Below are 20,449 nucleotides of genomic sequence, written 5' to 3'. Positions count from 1 at the left end.
TTACAGAACGTTGTCCGAAGCCAGGAATATTTTCTCTTTCTTTCCCACTATTTACTAAGCGAATATTTTATTAAAGGTGATATTTTAATATTATTGTCTCATCCCCCTACACACTTTCCATAGAAAGTATAAAAATGTCGTCTAAAATATTTGTGTGAATGTTTTGATTCCATTCCTTAAAAATTGTTCTGGATTTTATGTAAGCTCTGCAATTTGTTATATACACATCAGTTTTCACCGTTGAATGATTAAATCTATGTAAATCAGAAATTAGTGGGCCCATTAAGGTGCTGTATAATTAATCCAGGACCTACCAGAAGAGAAAGAATTGTATGGGTACATGGAAGGAATTTAACTTGGCAAGAGTATTAGACCACCAGAAATTAACTGATTATGACTCCCAGAAGCAAATGATTGCCCAAGGATGTGTTTACAAGGGAAAGGTAAGACCTATAATTTTAGAACAGTTAGAAAGTTACCCTTACATGGCAAGAGTGCTGAGTTAGAGAAGGCTGGTTAGGATTCCAGCTCACTCACTTGGAAGTTATTTGATCCCTGAGGGTAAATGCCAATTACACCAACCCTTACCTTAGAGGGTGATTTTGATGAGCAAACAAAAGTCCACTCGGGAGTGCTGTGTGAAGACCACCATGTGTATCTGGTGGGAGGAGGTAGTGTAGGAGATGATGGCATGTAACTTCCAGCAGCTCCTCATTCGTCAGGAATCTAGACATGAGCGACATCAGAGATCACTTACCTCAAATCCCAAATTTAAAACCAACGACCTGTGTTCCACGTTTAGATCCTCTTCTATGTGTATTCTGAAGTGTGTTTTGCTGAGTGCTGCTGGTGATTGGGGGTTTGGTTGGGTTGAGAGCAGGCAAGACCTTAAGCTGGGAGGAAGGGATGGCCAGTGGGGTTTGCCTAGTCACATGTCACTGTTAACTTCTCAGATGCCATGTAGATCCTACGGTGTCAAGCTCTCAGATGCCACAGTCCAGCATGGCCCTGGGCTGAGCACACTTGGGCTAAGTTAGGTCTTGATAATAAGGTAACCATTCGATTACCCCGAAGACGCCCTTACCTGTCTGTGGTTCTATCCTTTACCCTAGGGCACTCCTGTTGGAATTAGCCAAAATTACCTGTAGTCCTGAAGAGGTCACCATACAGATGACCCTTGTCAAATGGGATGTAAGATTTGGGGCCGAAGTGAGTAATATTGGAGTGTGACTGATATGACGTTGCACATTTTGCACCTGCCAGGCTGCCAGCTCCTCAGGGACTAGAACCAGGTTCTGTTCATTGGTGTGTTTCCTACAGTGCCTGGGGCCTGGCAATAGTAGAGCCACGGTAAACACTGATGGAAGGATGGGGTGACTTAGTTGCTCACTGCTTGGGAACATTTTGGAGGTCTATGAAGTTATAAAGTTATACAGACAGGGGTTCATTTGGCCCACAAGATTACCAAAGCCCTGGGCTTTGGAGGTGTTCTTCCCAGGTTCTAAAAGGGAAGCCCCAGCCTCTGCCTGCTTTTCTACCACTGGAAACCCAGGTCCAGGTTTGGGCTAGAAGATCCAGGATCCTGAAGGACTCCTGTCTGTGTCTCGTTCTCTGCCTGGACTGGCTGAAGTGCCCCTGGGGATAAAGAGGGTGGGCAGTTAAACCAGGAATGGTAGAATTGGATCCTAGAGCCTGGGCGCGGTGGCTCACACCTGTAATCCGAACACTTTGTGAGGCCGAGGTGGGCGGATCACGAGGTCAGGAGTTTGAGACCAGCCCGTCCAACATGGTGAACCCCCGTCTCTACTAAAAATACAAAAATTAGCCTGGTGTGGTGGTGCGCGCCTGTTATCCTAGCTACTCAGGAGGCTGAGGCAGGAGAATCGCTTGAACCTGGGAGGTGGAAGTTGCAGTGAGCTGAGATTATGCCACTGCACTCCAGCCTGGGTGACAGCAAGACTCCATCTCAAAAAAAAAGACTAAGACTTGAATCCCAGAGTGCCTTGAACATCCTGGGGAAGAGGCTGGGCTTTATTCTGAGACCACTGGAGCTGTCCAAGTTTGAAAACAGGAGACAGGAGGTGACCAATTCTAATTTGTTAGTAGCATAGAACAAGCCACTCGGGTGAGGCTGCAGGAACAAGGGCTGCCGCGAGGCAGTGTCAGAGTCCAGGAGAGAAGACCATGCTCAACATGTCAGTGGCTGTGGGACTTGCCAGGAGCAACTGCCTGGAGGGTAAGAGCAGGAGATGCAAAATGAGTGAGGTTCAGGCTTGCACAAGTGTGTGGATGTTAGAAACAAGGAACTGGGACGATACTGAAAGAAAAGCAAGTTGGGTGGAGACTTCCAGCCTTGTGCATGCAAGGTCTAAGGAGCCTGTCTGACATCCAGGAAGATGTTCCAGAGGTTCTGGGGAGGTGTGGACTCAGCAGTCCTTGGCTTGAAGAAGGCTCTGGAGTTAAATCCCTCTGAGAGAGCCTGGCATTGAGATGGGGTCACTGGGGAACAGCAGTGGTGGGGTGACTCTTCTAAGTTCCTTTCCTTCTTACAGTACGCTATCGCTGTAGGAACTTGGTTTTCTTTACCATCTACTCTATCCATGGGCAAGTAAGGTAGCTTCTAAGAGTCGATCACCTCCTTTATATTTGCTTGTCTTTTTCACTGTCACCTTGTGTGGCTCTGAAAAACCATATGATGAATCATTTGACATATCAGATGTACAGTTTTATTAAGACCAGGAAGCCACTGGACCTGGCTGTATTACCACTTTACTTATGTTTTGTAAGTGGAAAAAGAAAAAGAAAAATAAGAAGATCTTCTGACTCCAAATCATACTTGTACACCATCACCCAAGAATATTACATCAGTTGTACTTATGATTTTAGACATTTTTATATAGTTTGATTTTTTCTTTTTCATATTTGACAACTGATTCTTTGGATATCACCCATAATCTAATTTTACCTATGCGAGTATTTTCTGCCCTATTAAGATGTATGATTATTTTTACTGAGATATGTATACTTTAGCAGAATTTGTAAGATTTGTGGTTGGTATGTTTTATGTATACATATATTATTAAAACCAAAAACGTACTATATTATGAATAGTTGCATTTCTGCAATGAGGACCCACATCTTCTGTGATCATACCCCTGACTAGTAAACATTGTGCCTGAGCCCCATATAATACTAGAAAGTTCTAGAACTTCATTCCCTTGATTTGGAAACAAGACTATTTCACTGAAGTCCTGGGATAATCAGGCCAGCTAAAACACCCTTCAGGCACCTCGGCCCACTTTGGAAATGCAAATGGACATCGTCATGAGCTTGGAGTTTTCCATTTCTTCCCCCACAGGTATATTAATGTGTTAGATGTTGATAAAACTTGGAATGATAAATAGACATAGAAAGGAAGAAACAATATGGAAAATCAAGTCAAGTCAAGGATATTAAAATGAATCCATCTCCATATCTCCTATTATAGCTTTGTTAATAGGGCAGTCTTTTAGAAATAGAGTAACATCTTCATGAAATTGGAACTTAAGAGAAACAAAACAAAACAAAACAAGAACACCAGAACTATTTGCAAAGACCCTCAGGAATACAAGATGCAACTGTTTAATGAAAGCAGACTTTTAAAACACTTCACTTTTTGAAAATGTACTTTTTGAGCAGAGAATTTCTAAATATTTTCTTTGTGAAAGAAAATTAAACGACAGGAATATTTAACCATCTGTGTTCAAGTATTCAAATGAAACAAACAAGCAAACAACCACACCTCAAGCGTGTATGTAGTTGTGGGGCTTTGGGAAAGGCCGGGCCCATCCTCTTCCCTTCCCTATAGTGACATCTCCATCTTGTGGACTTTCTCATAAATGGCGGCTGGAGGCTTGCCTCGTCGGTGTGAGGAAACGGTACGCCCAAGCCCTGGGACTGAAGGTATGCTAAGACAGTCCTTGTGCTGGGACTAGAGAGGCCACCTAGAGTAAGCCTATCCTGCACTGTGAGTGCTCACTGGGAAGACGTTGTAGGAACCTCACGCCCATACACAGGACGCCAGAGAGGATTTCTCTGTGGACGTGCTGTGCTAAAACCCAAAGGATCATATGCACTTTAACCATGCATTCTGTTCTCTTTTCCACTGGTAATAGTGCCATTGTTTGCTATAAATGACACTGACCTGCCTGTTTTTCAGATTAATGTCAAGAGCCCTTAGAAGATCTTGAGAATGGTCTTTCTCATGTAGTTGTCCCAGCAGAGTTCTTCCTACTTCCTGTAAACCCAGATTATAAACCCAGATATAAGTAACAACATCTCGTTAGGAAGTAAGAATGGATAATAAAGGATGGATAATAAAAGATGGATAAAGGACTTAACCTGTTTTTGTGTGTAGTAAGAATACTTAACATGAGATCTACCCTCTTAGCAAATGTTTAAGTAGGCAATACGTTATTATTAACTATAGGCACTATGTTATGTAGGAGAGCTCTGGAACTTATTCATCTTATATAATTGTAGCTTTATGCTCATCAGATAATAACTCCTTACATCCCTCTTCCCTCGATCCCCTGGTAACCGTCATTCTGTTGTCTACTTCTATATCTTTGACAATTTTAGATGCCTCATATGAGGGTCGAGTTGTTTTTTCTCATTGTATTGTAGAAGTTCTTTATAAACTGTGATAAGAGTGCAATCATTTTTCTCATTGTTCTTTTTACTTCATTTATTGTGTTTTTACCATATAGAAACATTCAATTTCATGAGTTAGTCTTTTCTATTTTCAGGGTTTTGTGTTCCTACTGAAGAAGGCCTTTTCTCTCCTCATCAGGAGAGAAAAAGTACTTCTAGTACTTCTGTAGCTACATTTTGTCACATTTAAATGTTTTATCTATCTGGAAATTATTTTAACAAGTAGTATGAGGCAGAGGTCCAACTTCAGCTTTTTTGTACATTCAACACCATATATTGAATAACCCTTTGTTCCCCTACCATGTGTCAGATACTAACAGGAATGGAGGTTGGTTGTTTACATGTCAGTGTGTTCAAACTGTTCTTAGGAACATCTCCCCTCTCTTCGTGCTGTCTGCCTTCCCTGATCAGCCATGCTGACCTCTCAGGAGCTCTTCCTCCCAGTGTTTGGCTTTACCACTTTCTTCCTGGTCATTGGAAGTGTCATGTGCTGCCGTGAAACAGTCCTATTATTGCATCATCTGCTTTTAGGAGGTTGTGTACAGTGATTGACAGTGCTGTAGTAAAGAACACAGTCATATTTTAGAAAGCTGGGAAAGTGGAAGCCTTCTGTGCTTCTGTGGTGGCTGTTCCCCCCAACTTAAGCTCTCTCTTATGGGAATCTCACTTGCTGTGATCCCCTTGAACACCTATCTCCACCATGTTTATGGAGACTCCTCCATCAGAATTAAGGCCTCTGTTTCCATGCATTTCCTGCCCCTTTGTAGTTACCATAGTTCTTCCAGTGATGGCCTGCCAGGCATGCCTTTTGACTACCACCCTGTGTGTAACTTGTGGGTACCTGTGCCGCCTCCATCTTTGTTGCCAATTCCAAGTGGACTGTCTATTCCCTATGAATCTGCATGCTTGTGTCTTCCCATTCTTGTCTGCTTTGGCTTTGATCATTTCCTGCCCTGACCTCACTAGTCAGCTACATGTGCCTTGAAGTTCTACTTGGGTTTTTGAATCACTGTTTTTTGTGCATATGTGATCTGGGTGTTTTCCTGGATCCCAAATGCTTGCTGGCTCTGTTCTATCACTTGGTCAACCCAATACTTAAAAAAAAAAAAATTGTCAGTGGAATTGAGTGCCCCACTGTGCAATGGGGTTCTAGTTTTTTAAAAAAATTAAGTTGGTTGATTAAAGTACATTTTTAAAAAACAAACTTCTCTGAGAACATCCCAAATAGAATGTAAAATAATGGGATAAAGGACATTGTCTTTCTATGTGACACAGTTAGTGGCACCCAGTCCACAAATGCCAGTAGGAAACAAGCAGTACCAATGTGGCCTGATTCCCCACCATTCAAAGACGCTGTGTTCTCCTTGGACTGCAGAAGCAGTCTTCCCACTTTCCTGCTGCTAGTTCCTGACAGCAGTCTTGTTACAAACAATAAGAGTCCCTGTAAGGCAAAATGTGGTCCTTATTAATTGATTGCATTACATCCAAAGCGCACAGGAGGAGAAGCACCAGTTCTACTGAGGGAGTAAGTTCAGAGTGGGGTCTGTCTCACTAATGGTAGCTTCACAAAGTGACTGTGGACACTAGGGGACCTGGGCTGTGCTGTGCTGCAGGACTCTGGGTCCTCAGCAGGTACTAGAGATTCTTTCTTCCACATACATTTTAGATCTGACTTGACTTTTTCCCACCATCCCTACTTCTATCTTTGCCATGGTTTCCAGTTGTCACTTGCTACAGTGATTTTGTACCATTATTGTACAAAGATCACAGAGCAAAAAGGTGTATATGTGTGTGAGAGAGAGAGAGAGAGAGAGAGAAATTGAGATTGAGATTTCTCCTTCAGAAACATGCATTCCTGGGCTGGGCGCAGTAGCTCATGCCTGTAATCCCAGCACTTTGGGAGGCTGAGGTGGAAGGATTGCTTGAGACCAGCCTGGGCAACAAAGTGAGACCTCAGGTATGGTGGCGTATGCCCATGGTAACAGCTACTCAGGAGGCTGAGGCAGAAGGATCACTTGAGCTCAGGAGTTGGCAGCTACAGTGAGCTAAGATCATGCCACTGCGTTCCAGCCTGGGTGACACAGCGAGACCCTGTCTCAAAAAAGAAAATGTGTATTGCTAGATCACTGAATGTTTGTTGCCTTATCTCTTTCCCCATTCCTTCCCTCAAAGCCCAGTAATGAGGACCAAATAAGCTTTATTGTTATAATGGAAGGAGACTGAGTTTCCAGTTAATTTTGGAAATTGTGTATATGGGATACACAAGTCTTATATACTCATATATTTCATTCAACAAGTATTTATTGAGTGTATTGATTGAATCAGATCCAGTCCCTGACTTCACAGGGCTTACACTTCAGTGGCCGAAGCAGAAGATAAACAAACCATCTGCAAATAAAGAGTTTCCACTGGAGTGAATGCTGTGAAGAAAATGAACCTTCAGAGAAGAGCTGAAAAGAGAGAGGCCGTCAAACCGGGGGGCTAGCACAGGTGCTCTGTTGTTGTGGGGGATACCCCTGGCAAAAGGTCTGGGAAACTGAGTCACTAATGTAAGGCGAATTGCTATTTGCTCTGAGATTGGCCTGCTGGGTTGGGGGAGGGGAGGTTAAGAGGGGGATAAGAAAATGGAGTGAGTCCCTATCTTTCTTCAAAACAGGATTTTGCAAATCTGGGAAAGATGGGAGACCACTTGGGATCAATTTAGCATTTAGAAAAGAGGCAAGTGTGCAAAAGAAGAGTGAGCTGGCCTGGAGTGAAGAAGCAGAGAGGAGATGGGAAGAAATAATGGGCCTCAGTACTGGCCAGCAAGGCCTGGGAGCCATGGAGCACAGGAGATGCTGGTGGCGGTCAGTGCTTTGGGAAGCGGCCAGGAGATTGGCAAATTGTGAAGCCAAACGGGTGGACCTGGGGCTGTGACAGGAGAGGACTGACCTCCTTTGGGCCGGAAGACTTACTTAGTCTTAGACAGAGGGTGGAAATTAAGAGGGAATGAGAGAACTGGCAAGAATTGCTATATGCCAAAGTCAGGGCCTACAAAGGGGCCAACGGACAGGCTGAAGCATGACAACAGCCAGGGCCTGGAGAAATGGCTTCATGCTCTAGATGTGAGCCAGCACAGTAATGTGAGACTCCATGTGGGACCAGTCTCCACAGCACACTGTGAGCCCTGCTATTCCTACCCATGGCGAAGGAGCTCAGATCTGCACTGAAGCACTGTGTGCAACAGGCTGGAGAAGAGAAAGCAAGAGAGAGACTGAAATCCACATCCAGTCTCTGATGATGGCTGTCTTCAGGATTGCAGCAGTGGTGATGGGAAAAGCTGCCTGTTTGTTGGAGATGCCTCTGGGGCTTGCTGGTTTCATCATGAAAGCTAGGATATGACCCTGAAGCTATGGAGGAAGATTCTTAAGTTTCCTTGATTCAGGGCAAGCATATGCCTTTTACAGCTGGGCATAACTCAGAGTTATCTCTTCTCCTGTATCATTAGACAAGGTGATCCTCAGTTTCATAACCATGTTGTGAGAACGATCTCACTACTCAGCATCATTTCAATGCCATTTTATTATTATTTTTTACCTCTAAGTCTTCATATTAAATTGTCTACTTGTGTATGAAGTGCTAATTTCAAATATCAGATACTTTCTGAACTTAGTTTTTACTTTTGTTAATATTTTACCAGAGATTAACATTTACTTTTTAAGTAGGAAACATCAAAGGTTTGCATCTTTCACAAATACAACTTCACTTAACTTGAACTTACCAAGGGATGTTTTTTAAAACAGTTTTTGCAGTAAAATGGACATGCAAGAAACAGCACATAAGTTTTGGCATATGTATACACCAGTGAAACCATGACCACAGTGGAGGTGTGCACATCCATCACCCCAAAAATCTTCTCCTGCCTCTTTGTGATTATTGCTGCCCTTCCCCATCCCTAAGCAACCACTGATCTGCTTTTTCATTGTAGATTCATTTGCACTTCTGTTTTTAGCATTTTATATAAGTGTAATCAGGCAGTATATACTCTTTGAGGGGAGTTGACTTCTTTCAGTTAGCGTAATTGTTTTGAGATTCCTTCATTTTGTTGTATGTTTCAAAAGTCCATTTATTTTGATTAGTATACCATTGTGTACATAAACCATAATTTGTTTATCTGTTTACCTGTTGATAGACATTTGGGTTGTCTTTGTATATATATGTGCTTTCATTTCTCTTGGGTAAATATAGTTATTCATCACTTAATGATGGGGATATGTTCTGAGAAATGCAGTGTTGGGCAATTTTGTTGTACAAAAATAAGGGACTATTCTGAACAATTACATTCCAATAACTTTGACAACTTAGATGAAATGGAAGAATTTCTTGAAAGACAAAAACTACCGAAACTCACTCAAGATGAAATAGATAATCTGGTATGAATTAATATAAGATAAACAAAGATAAAGACATTGAATTGGTAGTTTTAAACTTTCCCATGAAGAAAGCTCCAGTCCCAGATGTCCTCCTAGGCTATATGGTATAGCCTATTACTCCTAGACTGCAAACCTTACAGCATGTAACTGTACCAAATACTGTAGGTGGTTGTAACACAATGAGAAGTATTTGCATATCTAAACGTAGAAAAGGTATGGTAAAAATACAGTATGAAAGAGAGAAAAATGGCACATCTATATAGGGTACTCACCATGAATGGAGCTTACAGGATTGGAAGCATGAACATGAAAGCCTAGGACATTACTGTACATCACTGTAGACTTTATAAACACTGTATACTTAGGCTACACTAATTTTATTATAAAAGAAAAGTAGTTGTGCTACAATGTTATGATGGTTATAACATCACTAGGTGATAGCACATTTTCAGCTTCATTGTAATCTATGGAACCACTATCTTGTGGTCCATTGTTGACTGCAATGTTAAGTAGTGCATGATTGTTACTAAAAGTAGAATCGCCAAGTTTTATGGCACGTGGATGTTTAGCTTTTAAGAAATTGCCTGTCTTCCAAAATGGCTGTACACCAGAGTAATGCTCACAAAATGAGAGGAAACATATTCCTTCCTCTTCAGCTTTCTAGAAGAGGCTGCATAGAATTAGTATTACTTCTTTCTTAAATATTTGATAGAATTCACCAGTGAGGACATCTGGAACTGGAGCTTTCTTCATGGGAAAGTTTAAAACTACAAATTCAATGCCTCTAATAGATATTTATCTTATATTAATTCATATCAGATCATCCATTTCATCTTGAGTGAGTTTTAGTAGTTTTTGTCTTTCAAGAAATTCTTCCATTTCATCTAAGTTGTCAAAGTTAATGGAATATAATTGTTCAGAATAGTCCCTTATTTTTTTTTAGTATCTGTAAAATCTGCAGTGATCGTATTTCTCATTCTTAATATTGGTAATTTGTGTCTTCTCTCTCTTCTTTCCAATCAGTCTGGCTAGAGATTTATCAATTTTTTTTTACTACAAACAACCAGTTTTTTGTTTCATTTAATTTTTTATCCTATTTTTCTGTTTCTTTGTTTTATTTTCTTTCTTCTGCTCACTTTGGGTAAAATTTGCTCTTTTTTTCAGTTAGGAGATGAGGTCATTGATTTGAGACTTTTTATCTTTTCTAATATAGTCTTTCAGTGTTACAAATTTTCCTCTAAGTATTGCTTTTGCTGCTTTCCACAAAGTTTCATATGTTGTGTTTTTATCTTCACTTAGCATGCTTCTTAATTTCTCTGTCAATTTTAAAAGTCTTCATCCCATGAGTTATTTTAAAGTATTTATTTAGCTTATAAGTATTTGTGGATATTCCAACTATCTTTCTGTTACTGATTTCTAATTTAATAAAATTGTGGTCAGAGAACATAGGTTATGTTCTTGGATACTTTTAAATTTATTGATATTTGTTTTACAGCCCAGAATAGGATCTGCTGTGGCAAATATACTGTGTACATTTGAAAAGAATATGTATCCTGATGTTTTGGGGTGAAATGTTCTGTAGATGTCTATTTGGTTGTTGGTATTGTTCTAGTATTCTGTATCCTTAGTGCTTGTCTGTCTTATTCTGTTACTGAGAGAATAATAAATTGCATTCTATAATTTTGATTTTTTTAAATATATTGCTGTTCTATTAGTTTTCCCTTGTGTATCTTGAAGTTCTTTTATTAGGTGCATAAATATTTACAATTGTTATATCCTACTGATGGCTTGACTCTTTTCATTTGAAATGACCTTTATATCTGGTAACATACTTGATTCTTAGGTCTACATATTTAGCTATGTTAAGCAGGACCAGAGCTATGTTTAGTCCAATATATTTCCACTACTGAGGCAAGACACTTGTTAAAACTTTAACCAGTTCCTTCTGAATTATGAGGTTTTTCTCTGTAACTGTTGGGAACAGGCAGTACTCTCTGCCTTATATAATTTCCAGGCACTGTTTGCTCTAATTCACTTGGATAGTTCTTTCACTGGCCACAGATTACTTTTTACACGCATATGCTGAACAATCCTCACCTAGTTACTTGAGGAGAACCTTCTGCAGATGTACAGAGGCGTGTGTGTGTATGTCTCTCTCTCTCTGTATAGACCCTTTCTGGTATGTTACCCTGCCACTGTTAGCCCCATTGGCCTCTCCAGATGCCAACTTTGTCTCCTCTTTGTCTCCTCTACTCACGGAGACTTCCAGGCTCTGCCTGAGTTTTCCCTTTATGCACCACAACCTGCAAACGTTCTCTAATCAGTAAGCTAGGGCTATCATGAGGATCACCTCCTTTGCTTTTCACCTGTCAGGAATCACTGACCTTCACCACCAGTTTCTTCAGTGCTGCTGTTTCATAGATTTTTGTCTGGTTTTTAGTTGTTTCAGGTACAGGTAAATCTGGTTCCTATTACTCTAAATGGACTGAAAGTAGAAGTCCAAGAGCTTTCCTTTTTTCACCACTGAAATAGACTCCGATTAGATGTAGAAAGTTGGATGGGTTCAGTGTGCCAACTTTTACTTTATAGGGAAACTTTTATTAGAAAAGCTGATTTCTGTAAAGAGACAAAAGAAGAAAAGCATCATGAAAATGATAGGTTTCATTGTCCATAAATTTATCCACTTGCTACAAGTGTTTTTGTGGCATTGCTCACATCACTGAAGTAGACAACAAAATTCAGTCAGTGTGTATTGATGGCACTCAGACGCAATTACTGTGGGGGAAGGAGGAGAAGCTGGCGACAGGGACTGTTTCTGATGTGCTCCCAAAGGCAACAAGGGAGTAAGCCATGCTGGAAACAATGTTCATTCACAAAACAGGGAAGGAACGAACCAATCATTTGTGATGATATGCCAAAACGACACATCCAGGAGTCTGGAGAAATAAAGAGCAGTGTCCACTGTGCTCGTCAAGGGAGGTGTCTTGAAGAACTTGGGTAGAGAGGAAGTGAGATACCACTAGGCAAAGGAACTAGACTTCTTTGGGGACCAAGATGGTGAATGGCTTGATTGGCATGGAGGTCATTTTAGGGGACATTTTAGGGTACAGTGGGATATGAGTTTAGCTAATAGGTCATATTCTAAGATGACTTTAATTGCTGCAACATTTCAGATTTTATTGGAGTCCGCCAATGAAGCGTCAACTTCCTCAGACTGAAATAGAGAAAATATTTTCAAAACCCATCCTGTTTGAGTCAGCTTTTAACTACATAAGAAATCACCAAAACATAGTGGTTTAAAACAACAACCATGCATTTACCTCATGATTTTATGGGTTGGTAATTTTGGCCAGGCTCACCTTGAACAATGACTCTGGTCTCAGCTGGGTTAACTGAGGTGTTTGCAGGCAGCCGGTCGTTGATCATCTCACTTGATATCTAGCAATTGTCTGGCTGTCAGCTGACTTGACAGGACAGCTTGGCACCATGCCTCATGGCCCAGCCACCTCGCCCAGACTTGTTCAGATGGCGGTGGTGTAGGGTTCCCAAGGGCAACAAGGGAGCAAGCCCCGGTGTGCAGACACTTTTCAAGCCTCTGCTTGAATTGAATCATGTTTCTGATTGCTACGTTGGCCAAAGCCAGTCACATGTTCAGCCCAGATTCAAGGGAATGGAGAAAGCCTGCTTTTTCTTTAAAGGAGTTACTGCAACGTTCTGTGTCTATTTTTATAAGATACTGTGTGTCTGCTAAAAATTTATTGTGTAATAAACAAATAGAAGAGTGACCCACTGACTGTTGAGTTTAAAGTTACTCACTTTGTTCAAAAAGTAATTACAGGCTATCTGGCAGACTTGAATTATATTTTGAGTGGTTCTTACGTGTTTTAAAAAGTGAAACTAGTGTACTTTCTCGTTTTTTAATCCTTTTTTTCTGGGCTTAGCTCAACTGAAAAATCTAGTCTTAGCCTTATCTTTATAAAGACTTCCTGTTTTATGTTTAGTCTGTTTGCAGGTAATGAGTTAAACAACGTGCCAACTCGTCATCGAAAAAGAGAGACTGTCATTGACAGAAAACCTCCCCCTCAGCTTTTGGTCATCTCTCTCTGTTGTCTTTGCTCAGCCTGGGCCGTGGGTTTGTTCCGTTAAGAGCCAACAGACATTCCAAACTACTTAAGATGGAGATGGGACTAGTTGTCTTGCGTTGTTCTTCTGGCAAATCACTTTTCTATTAAAAAGGCAAGAAGTCTTAGAAAAAGGAGAGGTTACTGTTGATGCATTTAAAAACCTCATTGTGTTATGGAACAGATGAACTGTTTGTTTCCGAATCTAAGAAGTTCTTCTCATTAGCAAGTGTATAATTTTAGTTCTTTCTGAAACCAGCCCTTTTATTGTTCAAGTTTGTATAATGGAAATAATGTTGAATTCCTATGGAAAAAACAATGTGAGTCATTTACTTTACCTCTCCCCCTCAAGAGAAGTGGGAACCTGAGTTAAGTATTCCTAATCACCACTTGGTAGGTTTTCTGGGTCCCTGACAATAGTGAACGCTCTTACAAAGCAGGCAGAGGGAGAGGCACAAAGAAATGGCTGGAGACCGTGTGTGAATTTAACCTGGACAGGGGTTCCTCGATCTGCCCTCCACACTCAGTGGGAAGGAGGGAACTGCAGGGCATTCCTGAAGCTAACCCAAAGTCAGATGGTGAGTAAGTAGCCACAGCTGTCTTAGGACTCCTTTCTTCTGCTGCATCCTGCTCTCTTTCCATTCCATTGCTTCATGGACAGAAATCCCTCTCTGAGATACATATGTTAGAGGGATATATATTAAATATTAGTTTAACACATATTTAAGGGATATGTATATCCCTCTGATATATATTTTAGTTCTTTCTGAAACTAATCCTTTTATTATTCAATAATAAAATATTGGTTTTTATTCAGCATGGAAATGCTGAATTCCTATGAGAAAAACAATGTAAGTCATTAACTTTACCTCTCCCCCTCACATATGTGTTAAACTAATATTTGGATTTAAAATTTCAGTCTGCCATTGATTTCCACTATGATTTCAGAGTATATTTTCAAAAGGAAGGAAAGTCAAAAACTCTGATACTGGTTTTAGGCAACTTTCTATTGCTTCTGTGGTGAAATCTGAACAATGAGCCCTGAGTTTTGGTGACACTGAAGCTCTGGCTTTCAAGTTCGCATGCCTTATGATGCACCTGTGTTTTCTCTCCCAGCCCCGGTGCAGTGACAGCCTCATGACTAGAAACAGTGCTGAGGGGTGAATCCACATTTATACACCAGGGAATGCAGATCTTCCACCCTCAATTTTGTGACAGTCTGGAGGGCCTTCTTTTAAAAATTTATTTTTATTTTTTTGAGAGACAGAGTCTTGCTCTGTCACCCAGGCTGGAGTGCAGTGGCATGATCTTAGCTCACTGTGGCCTTGAACTCCTGGCCTTGAGCAATCTTCTTGTTTCACCTTCCCATGGCCCTTCCTGTTCACTGGTGAAGGTGCTTGTCAATTTTGATGTTATTTATTCAGCAACTAGGTGTCTGGTTGGACTTTAAATTCCCTTTGCAGTTCTTCTTGCATTCTTAAAATGGAGGTCAGTGAAACTTTTTGGATGAGCACAGTTTCAGTGACTTGCTGAGTGAGAGCTGAAGTTCCTGGAACCCCTGTCACTTGGCTAGGAGAATATGAGTACAAATAACATTAACTGAGACAGTGAGGGGAGCATCTTGGGGCAGCTAAGAGACTTCACATGAAGACAAACATGTGAAGCTGTCACATGCAAGCACCTACCCCTGGGAGTAAGTTCTGGGATAAGATGTCACAAACTCTCATGCAAAGAGGAAGATTTGAGAATATGATGCACACTGCTCTGGATTTGACCCTTCTAGTAACATTTTTTTACTCAAAAAATTGAACTTGAAATTTACTGTTACTTCTGGGGATGTTTGAATGCCAATACAATTTTTTGTTGAGCTGCATTTCCTTTTCCTGGAATCTTAGGCCCCTGTGAGCGCAGTGTCTTACCAGTGATGGGAGGCTAGGGAAGAACTACCATGATTTTCAGCACACTGGGTTGTCAGCCATGGGAGAGGCCTCCTGCACACCTAGGAAAGGCTGGCTAGTCATGTCCCCACCCTCCATGGCCACCTCCCTGCACCAGAAATCAGGGTCAGCCGGGTGTCCCTGACCATGCAAGTTCTTAGCTGTGTCCTCTGATGCTCTGCCACTCATATGTCTCAGTTCCTTCCCACGTGGTCTCCTCTGTTCCTTTGCTTCCTGCTGCCACCCCCTTTTTCTCTTCATAGAGTCAGCATCATTTTTTTTTTCTGCCTACAACTTTGGCTCCTTCTCTACTTTGTCCTCTCATGCTTTGGTCTTATACAGGGCCACCAAGGGTCTCCCCACCTCCAGGCCCTTTTGCTTTTACTTCTCTCAAATGCATCTTCTCTCTCCCAGTGCACAGCCCTGAGACATGACTAGGATTAGCTCAGCCTTCTGTGCCGGGAGCCTTGCACGCCGCTGGATAACCTGCCTTTTGTTGGGCTGCCTTTGGGGCAGGCACCCATCCTGCATTCACCCAGCTGTTACCAGTGGGCAGGGTCTAGTGCAAAAAACTCCTTCTCTGTAGGTCCTTATCATACGTTTTCCCTTAGAGAATAGGCTGGGAGTCCGGGAGCAGTGAGACTAGCATATACATATTATTCTGACTTCATGCATCCTGTTTATTCAATCATTAGTTGATTCATCAGACAGCGAGGCTCTTCTGTGTGCCAGGGTAGAGATGAATGAGAAAATAAGATCTGACCCCGAAATGTAAGCTGCTAAGAAAAAATGTGACACATATATGGAAAGAATAAAGACTGAATTCAGGGTAGTGGCCATCTGTAGGGAAGAAATGAACGTGTACCGTGACAAATGCTGCTGGAATGGTGCTTTACTAAGTACCAAAGGTGTGGAGAGGGGAGGGGGCATCAGTCAGCCTGGGGCTCTGGCCTGACAACTGGTTTAAAAGCCCAACTCTGCTGTGTCCTAATATAATTTCTCTGTGCCTCTGTTTCCTCATATATAAAGAAGGGGATAATTAACAAACTTAGCTCTTTTAATCCATGTATTATTATTAGGTGTAAAGTAACTGGTACACCATATCATTTCCAGAAATGTTAACTATTATTACCAACAATTACCAACCATATTTCAGTAGAATAGAGCTCCTGTTCCAGATGCCCCAGAGTGGGAGGCTCTCACCAGGTGCGATTTTTGGAGCACACCCTGGGGCCTGGCAAGGTGAAGATTAAATATTATAATTCCTCTCCTTTAGAGTATATTATCCACTCTCTTATAAAATCTCTCTGGCCTCTTGCCACCTGCATTCCCATGTGACTTCACTCGGTTGCAGCTGTGTTGGGCATAACTGCAGATGACTTGAGCCTTCCAGGTGCACGCTGAGCGTGGCATGTAGTCCTGATGACTGACCTAGCTGGGTAGCCATGACGGGTAGCCTCAGCTGAAACCCCTGGCCCACCAGAGTCCATCAGTTTGGGAACTGCCAGTGTCATTCTCCAGACCTGGCCTTGGGGACCACAGCACAAACCCCCTATCCTATCCCACTCCTGCTTTCTGCAGATTTTCAACACCCAACATAAAGTAATAGCTATTGAGTGCTTACTATGGCCTAGATATTAGTCTAAGCAAATTCTCATTTACATTCTCATTTAAACCTTAGTACTTTATGAGTTAGACATGATTATCCTCATTTTACAAATAAGTAAACTGAGGTTTGGAGAGATTCAGTGAGCAGCCACACTCAAATTTTCTCATCCTAACCCCTGTGCTCATTCCTTTATGTCATGATTGTAACAACTTCCAATCATTGTAGGTATTTTCCTGGAAGAATGTGAAAGATAAAAATCTGTTAAATATGCCTTTTTAAAGAGAAGAGTTTACCATGCCAGCATGAATTTTGGTGCCTATGTTTTTAATGACAATTTGGGATGTCCATCTTCTAATAGAAGCAAAGTTGCTTAGATTCACCTAGGACAGACAGGCTTCTCCTCTTGCTACAGTTATCTGTTGTTTAGGCAAGAGAATTAATCTTTCATTACTCATGGCATTTTACTTTATTTCAGGAAAAGAAGAACCATTCCTCATTACTTCTAGTTAGAAGCTCACATTTCCATTCTCTCAGTACTAAAATGATTACAGAAAGGGCCTCCAGGTGTTGTTAATGCTGCCTGCTGTTGTGTTCACAGGTGAACGCTGGCCTAAGAGCCGAGATGGGATCTGCTTTTGCAAGGTCCAAGTGTGCAGGAGGATGAACTGCCTATCCTTTTCTTAAAGGCTCCCAATAAGGAATGACAGCTTTTACTTCACTAAATTGAACCCTACTTAAGTTTATCAAGTTCTAATACTCGTCCAATTCTAAACAACTTTAAACAAGCTCTATTGTTCTCATTTTTAAATAAGGAAATAGTGTTAAGATCTGATATAAAGAGGCTTCATTGTGACCAGGTTTAGCTACTAGTGGCCTGTTATAAAGGTTGAGATATTTAGAAGAATGAGCTGAAGTCACAAGTGTAAGGGAAATAGCAAGGACCTCATTTTGCTCCTCACTTAAGAGCGTAGACCAGCAATGTTGCTCCTCTCTCGCCTCTCTGGAAAAAGAACTCAGAAGGTGAGGCTACTAGTGCTGGAGAACAACACACAGGGCAGGCTTTAAAACTGGGCTGAATCGAAGTCCTCAAGGGAAATTATTTGGCTCCTAAAATAATTCTCCTGTATAAATAAACAACCCTATTTTTTGTTGTTTCTGAATTCTAGAACTGGATATAACTATTGATGTTCAGTTAGCTTGGGGTTTCAAAGATATTTGATATACAAGTTATTTATACACCTAAGAAGAACCTTTATTTATTTATGAGAATAGAATGGCTTTAAAATATATATTCAGGGCTTACAGAAAATTTTAGATAAATCTAGAAAGTTATAGAGCAATAAAGAGTATCAGATATAAAATTGAAACCCTTATCCCTTTGATTTCCCTTCTTCCCCAGAGATGATCATTTCACTGAATTTGGTGTTTATTATTCTCATATATGTTTTTGTTTTTACGAAATGTACATGTATCACTAGTATGTAGATTTGCCATGCGTGTATTTAAACTTCATAGAAATGATAAAATATGATTTCTTTTATTCAGTCTACTTTTCACTATATATTTTGCTTTTGGGAATTGCCCATGTTCATATCAGTCTACTTATTAATTTTCACAGATGTAGAGTGTTCCTTTCTAAAAACAAACTATATTTTGTTTATTTGTAGGTATTTATGTTATTTCTGATTAACCACTAGCAAGTAATAAAAACACTGCAACATATAGAATTCTTTACCATAAATGTCTGCTTTATGCACACAAAAGTTACTTTCTAGATAAACCTAGAAGTGGAATTGCTAGGTTTTAGGATATATACATCTTCAAATGTATTAAGTGTTTTTTTCAAAATGATTATATCAATTTAGACTTCTAGAAGCAGTGTATGAGAGTTATTCTGTGCCAATGGGTTAGTGTCATCAGACATTAATTTTTTTCAATTTTTAATCTGATAGGTGTGAAACAGTGTATCACTGTGGGTTTTGCTTGCATTCCTTTTCCCTGATTTCTAGTGAAGATGAGCGTCACTCATATATGTATTTGGCCATTTAACTTTCTTCAGTGAAATGCTCATTACCCTTTGCCCATTTTCCTCTGGGTAGTTTGTCTTTTGCTTACTAATTTGAAGGGGTTCTTTTTGTATAATGTATACTAATCCTTTGTAGTTTATATATGTTACAAGTAGTTCCTCCTAGGTTATTGTTCTTCTTTACTCTTATGTAGTCTTTCAATGTGCACAAATTTTAAATTTTAATATATGCAAATTTATCAAATATTTTCATTTTGGTTGCTCTTTTTGGTTTTTGGTCTAAAAAAACTTCTGTATCTTGAGATCTGAATGTTGTAAAGTTTTGTCTTTTACATTTTTCACTTAAACTATCTAGAATTTATTTTTATATTTGGTTTGAGGCAGGACTAGCTGTATTTTTTTTTTTTTTTTTTTTGAGATGGAGTTTTGCTCTTGTTGCCCAGGCTGGAGTGCAATGGTGCGATCCTGTCTCACCACAACCTCCACCTCCCAGGTTCAAGTGATTCTCCTGCCTCAGCCTCCCAAGTAGCTGGGATTACAGGCATGCACCACCACGCCCAGCTAATTTTGTATTTTTAGTAGAGACGGGCTTCTCCATGTTGTCAGGCTGGTCTCAAACTCCTGACCTCAGGTGATCCCGCCTCGGCCTCCCATAGTGCTGGGATTATAGGCATAAGCCACCATACCCAGCCTGTATTTTGTTTTATATGGCTAACAGTTGTCTCAGCACCATTTGTTAAACAGTCCATTACTTCCCCACTGATGTGTAATAACACATTTGACATGAATGAGGATTCTGTCTGTGTATGAGTCTGTGTCATGGCTCACTGTCTCACTCCATTCATCCATGTTTTCATTCGTGCACCAAGACCACTTTCACGGGCAATCATCGTGGTTTCAGAATGGGCTTCGTATCGAATGTGGCCAGTGCTCTGCTTTGTTCTTACTCAAAATTGTCTTGGTTATCCTTAAAACCTCAGGTCCTGTGTAAAAATTTTGGACTCAGCTTATAAAATTTCATGAAAAATCCTTTTGGGATATCGATTTGAAATTGTATTGACTGGAAAAAAAAGAATTGGCATCTTGACTGCATTGATTTTTTCAATACATAAATGTGATATAGCTTTCATTTGAGTCTTTTATTTATAAAGGTCTCTCATAATATTAGTTCAGTAATTTGATAGTTAGCTTGTGATTAACTTGGTAAATTGTTGCTGACATGTAAAAATGCAATTGCTATTTCTATGTTTTATATATAGAAGCTTTGCTAGACTCTTAATAAAATAACACAGGTTTTCTTGGATTATCTTTATAAGATGGTCAGATTATCTGTAAATAGTGGCATTGTATTTCTTTCCTTTCCTTATGCTTTTTACTTTTCTTAGTATTCTGGCTCGAACCACCAGAATAATGTCAAATATAAGCAATGATGGAAACATCCTTATATTATTTTTAACAGTAAACTGTTCTTAATATTTCAGCATTAAGAATGATACTGGCTGGGTATAGTGGCTCATGCCTGTAATCCCAGCACTTTGGGAGGCCAAGGCAGGATTGCTTGAGCCCAAGAGTTTGAGACCAGCCTGGGCAACACAGGCAAAACCCCAATGCTACAGAAAACACAAAAATTAAATGGGGCATGGTGGTGCATG

The 20,449-nt window shown here is 40.4% G+C and overlaps 1 protein-coding gene across 4 annotated transcripts in view; it reads left to right on the top strand.

The window, feature by feature from the left end:
* The window catches only part of FHOD3 (formin homology 2 domain containing 3), a 519,848-nt gene that overhangs the window by 398,717 nt on the left and 100,682 nt on the right, over positions 1-20,449 (top strand). The gene's annotated exons all lie outside the window — the stretch shown is intronic.

The sequence above is a fragment of the Chlorocebus sabaeus genome, chromosome 18 (genome assembly GCF_047675955.1).
Source record: "Chlorocebus sabaeus isolate Y175 chromosome 18, mChlSab1.0.hap1, whole genome shotgun sequence".
NCBI classification, from domain to species: Eukaryota; Metazoa; Chordata; class Mammalia; order Primates; family Cercopithecidae; genus Chlorocebus; species Chlorocebus sabaeus.
This window is presented reverse-complemented; position numbering and strand designations above follow the sequence as displayed.